The sequence below is a fragment of the Monodelphis domestica genome, chromosome 1 (genome assembly GCF_027887165.1).
Source record: "Monodelphis domestica isolate mMonDom1 chromosome 1, mMonDom1.pri, whole genome shotgun sequence".
Classification (NCBI taxonomy): domain Eukaryota; kingdom Metazoa; phylum Chordata; class Mammalia; order Didelphimorphia; family Didelphidae; genus Monodelphis; species Monodelphis domestica.
Window position 1 is genome coordinate 659,494,924 of NC_077227.1, and position 5,557 is coordinate 659,500,480.

Genomic DNA, 5,557 nt, shown 5'->3' on the forward strand with positions numbered 1-5,557 from the left:
ATCTGTCTCCTCAATATTCACACAGTCATCACCCCTGTTCAGTTTCTTGCCTGAACTATTGTAATTCATTCCTAACAGATCTCCTTGCTTCAAGCTTTTCTCTATTCCAATCTATCTTCCACACAGCTGTCTCAGAGCATGGGTCTAACTTTGTCCATTCATATATAATAACTTCCAGTGGCTACCTACAGCATCACATATAAATCCCCCTGTTAAGCATGTAAGGTTAATCATACTTTGGTACCTTCATACTTTTCCAGCCTTCTTACACCTTACTCAGCTCATATACTCTTTTAAAAAAACCTCTTACTTTCAGTTTTAAAACTGATATCAAGTATTGGTTTTAAGGCAAAAGACCCTCAAGGGCTAGGCAGTTGGGGTCAAGTGACTTGCTCAGGATCACACACCTAGGAAGTGGCTGAGGACAGATTTGAACCCAAGATCTCCTGTCTCTAGGTCTGGCTCTCTAACTACTGAGCCACTTGGATGCTCCAGCCTGCCTACTCTTGGTGTGAAAAGAGACCATCTCTTCTACTTGCTCTGTGAAATCTAAATGAAACTTATCACAATGATGATGATGGCAAGGGGATGGGGAATGAGAATTTGAATGGTAAAGGAAGAAGAGAAGAAGAGTGCTGTCAGATAGAAGACAAATCTAGGTAAGGGACTTTGGGACAACATTAAGGCACTCTACACTTGAGATCTGAGTACCCTTGGGTGTACAATTCCCCTAGATTCACTTTCTTCATTGTCAAATAAAGGGAGTATACTAGATGCTTTCTTTCTGACTCTGACATTCAATAATTCTAAGACAGAGAAGAGAAAGGCAAGGAAAATTGCTGAGATTTCAGAGAAAAGATTTAAACAAACATTGTTCTAGACAATCCCCCTGCAGCCCTGGGTGGTGGAACTGAGTCCAACAAATCACAGAGCAGTGCTGTGTCTTTCCTGAATCCTGCCTCCTCTTTCCTGTCCCTGCATCCAAAGAGAGAGCCAAGATTTCCAGGCTGTCACTATAAATAGCATCCCAAGGTAAGAGGGTTGGTTGTTATAGCCGGGCAGGTGCAGTCACCAGGTGGTGGGCTCAGTCTCTTTAACTCTTCTTGGCAATCTTGAGCAGGCAGCAGCTGTCTTTTGCATGAGGGCACCTACTAAATTGTGGATAGATTTCCTGGATGAGGATGATAAATCCCTGCTGTTCGCCATGGGATAGATGGTAACCACAGGAAAATAGAGGCAGCTGCTCTAGAGCCTCAAGCCCTCCTACATGGGCCAGTACACTTTTCTACCTTAATCTGGCTTTTTGCTGCCTTTGGTCTTTAGTTGCTCATCTATACCAAATGCTAGAATATTTGCTCCTTTCTCCTTTTTTTGCATTGTTGTAACCAGGGAAAAGAAAGTGTATCTGTAAACTGAGACCACTCACCAAAACAATCAGAATGAAGGCTCTGTAGATTTAGGAAATGTAAGAGAATTTATTAGTTTTTCCTGTCCTTTCACTGCCTTCATTTGGTAGTGAATGCCTCTTTAAATGAGTGAATATGTGATCATCCAAGTGTCTGCTTTAGGGTGGGGAAAAGGAAGCCCATCTTTGAGATAGGCAGCTATGTGGCACAGTAAATAGAGTACTATCCTGATTTGGAACCAGGAAGACTTGGGTTTAAATCCTACCTCAGACACTCATCTAGTTGTGTGGCCTTGGACAAGTCACTTAACTTCTATCTGCTCCAGGTCTTCATCCATAAAATGGGAACATTAATAGCACCTACCTCCTGGGGTGATTGTGAAGATAATATGTGTAACACAATTTGTAAGTCTTAAATTGCCATGTTAGTGTTTATTATTATGTCCATAATGATTCTTTAGAGGCAGCTGGAGATAAGGAGTAGGATGGAAGCTGTAGGCTTTCAAATCTGCATTTAGACTGGTACCTGGATTGAGGTAATGTTTCTTCCCAGATTTTCCTTTTGCCATAGGAAAAGTTAGATAATGGTCCCTCTTTTTATAGGCTTCCATGATGGCAGCCAATGGGGAGCAAGGTGTGATCAGCTATTTCTACTTCTAGATTTATTTTAAAAAATCTTTGAGTATAGTAATTGGTTAAGAGAGAAATTTGGGACTGAAATAGTCCCCTGATTTACTCAAGGTTCCAAGGGGAATATGGTTATTCTATCTATGATGCCAAGTACTCAATGCCATCTGGGTACAGCTGGACACAATCTAGGAGATCATTATTGGAAAAAAGAAGTGGAGACCTCAGCTGGTTTTAGGAGTGAAAGCAAGGGACAATTAACTCATAGAATACTAGCCAGCTTTGGTGGAATTCAGGTTAAGGGCCAGGAGAATGACCTTGGATTATTCTTTCAAGTGAGAAAAAAAGATCCTATGGTGCTTATGCATTTTTTCCCTTCCTGAAATACTATATGTGAAATTATTTCTCAGATCCCATAGGAGAGAGAGAATATACTTCCAATACACAAAGGAAAATCATCTTAATTATTAATATAGCTTTGTATTAATGTGTGCATACATGTCTATAACAGGCAGCTAAGTGGAACAGTGGAGAGAGCACCAGGACTGGAGTCAGGAAGACCTGAATTCAAATCCATCCTCATACATTTACTAACTGGGTGACACTGGACAAGTCACTTCACTCTATTTGCTTCAGTTTCCTCATCTGTCAAATGAGCTGGAGAAGGAAATGGAAAACTACTCCAATGTCTTTGCCAAGAAAACCCCAAATGGAGTCACCAAGAATCAGTCATAATAGGAAGTTAAACAGCATGTCTATGTTTAGCAGGGAATACAAAATTCTAAGAAGCAAAATCCTAGTCTCACAATTATTGTAAGAAGGAGAGACAAGAATTTAGGAAAAACATTCAGGCAGTTAAAGATTTATTGGTCCTGCCAGAGTCCACCAGGATATACAAGATTATGGGTGAGTCTGGAAGTTAAGCTGAAGGAGGCAGAGAAGAAGGGATTTCTGAAAAGTGTTGGCATCTAAAAGACAAGAAAGAAACAGAAGGACATAATGTGTGTCTGATTTTTTAAAATGTCACCTTGCATAGATAGGGTGGGATCAAAAGAGTGGAAGATACCATACAAGTTCTCTTTGGCTTTGTCTGAGAGACTGAAGGTTGGGATGGTTGTACAACCAAGAGAGGAGTAGCAAGAAAAAGTGGAAAGAGACAGAGCCTGGCATGGAGTGGTGGATCAAAACAGTGTGTTGGTGGGGGAAACTCTGCAAGGATGCCCAGTGCTTAAGACTCTAAGAGGCTGTGGGCACTAACAGACATCTTTGGGGCTATTGCTGCTCATGCTAGTCTACCAGAGTGGCTTGCCAGGCTTGCTAGGTTGACCACACAAGGGTTCTCAGTCTATACCAGTCTCTGTCCTTTACTGTCCCTGTGGTTGCCATTGCTTCATTGCTCTGTAGTTACCAGTCTCCTCAACAGAAGAACTAAGCTCCCTAGTGCTTCAATTCCAACCCCATCTCAGATTCTTGAGCAAAAATCCTACTTTTGGCTGTAATGATGGAGTCTTCCTCAGCCAGGTTGAGGTCAACAGAAGTTAAAAAAAGGCATCCAGAGTATAAGCTTGAATCAGACACTGAACAGAAAGGAACTACTTACTAAGCAGTAAATAACCACAGAATGATTACCATCTGTTGAGAAAACAATATTTAAGTTTCTTTGGGGTCTTCTCATTAGCTATTTACATTTCTCCTCCATGGTGCCAAGGGGGCTCTTTTCTCCTTGCTTTCTTTCTCTATGGGAGACCCCTTCTCTCTCAGCAGGTCTGTCCATGCCTTTGCCACTGTTGCTGTTCAAGTCATGGTAGACAATATTCCACTGCTTGGCTGCCTTGAAAGGGGAAAGCTGTTTAGTCTGGAAGGCAAGAAACCATAATGAGGAGCAAGTCTTCCAGTCTTGATGTTGTTCAGTTGTTTCAGTTGTGTCTGACACTTTTTGATCCTTATGGGGTTTTCTTGGCAAAGATATTGGAATGGTTTGTCATTTTCCTTCTCTTCCCTGACAAATAGTAGGTGCTTAATAAAATGCTTGTTGATTAACTGATGAATATATTTTCTGAAGACATTATCTAAGCAGGGTCAATTGATCAATATATTAGGACCTACAATACCACCTCTGCAGTCCCAGTCAAATTGGCCATCAGAAGACTGAAGGAACTGAAAGACCAGCATATGAAATATCTGTAGCCCAGAGTCCAACAATAAATGGCTTAATTTATGTAATTAAAAATATCCTTTTTCAGGTTCTTAGATGGGGATTATGATCCAAGAGAGTGGGAAAAGTCCATGAAATGAACTCAGGCCCTATGAGTGGTGAGAGTGTCTCTGATGCAAGGGTTTTATCTATACTGAAGATCCATACTGTGCTGAATGGACGATGAATGGTATTGGAGTTCTTTCTATATGTGGTCTGCTGCACAGGGGTTCCCCAGAGATATATTAAAAGGGAAGTTTCAGACAATAATAATAGAATCTTCTTCCTTGATAGTGAGCCTGAATTGAATTGCTGTTTCTTTTCCTGGCAAATTGAATTAAACAATTTTGAAGGAAAGTTGAAGATCTCTCTGATCTTAAAGTCAGCTTTGGAGCAAAGCTCAAGCAGCCAGGTCTCTGCTTGTTTTCCTTTGGTTCTGTCCACTGATGTAAATCTTGAAATTTCTCAGACTTGTGGATTTTAAACATTTCCACATTGAGGAATCCTCCATTGGAACAAATTCCCTACTGGAAACATTCCCCATTTTGATGTGAGAACTCGCCAGGATCAGAAATGGGAGGACCTCTACTCCACCTGTACTTAAGACTGCTTTAGGGGAGAAAACTCCTTGCTAAACAATGAAAGTACTTGGACCCATGCTTATAATAAGGCAAGGAGTTCTTTGAGCCATGCCTGTTTTTAGAATTGATACAATGGGATGCTAGGTACCTATAAAGGTCTGGCAGGTTTTCTCTTGATGGGATTAGTAGACTCAGCTGTGTTTTCTCTGGTTCAGATTTACTGAGGGGATTAGTTGACTTAGCTGGAATTCAGATGGGCTGTCTTTTAGAAAACATCTACGGTTATTGGTAGATGGAAGAGCTTAGGGGAGGTGGCATAGGAAAAAAACCCCTATATAAGAAAAGGAATCTCTTGAGCAAGGGACCCTTGGAGATAGATCCTTGGAGATAGATCCCTTTGGAGGAGGCCCTTTGAAGATCTCTTGAGAAGAAGTCCCTTGGGAGGCTGACTCTGTCTGGAACTCCTTCTGGGGAGACTCTGTTCCCCAGACATCCTTGCTTTAGACAGACCTTGTGGTGAGTGATAAAAGACTGACTGACTGATCTCTCTCTCTTAAGACTCAGGTCTAGGCCATGTTGGCTTAAGGCCCTTCATACTTATTTCCTTTATTTCTCTTTCCTTTAATTACTCATTGTATTATTAATTAAAATCCCTATAAAACTCAGTTGACTTGGGTATATTGAATAATTGGGAATATTTCCCTGGTGACCACCTTATATATTTGATTTAGAAACCAAGACACTGTAGTG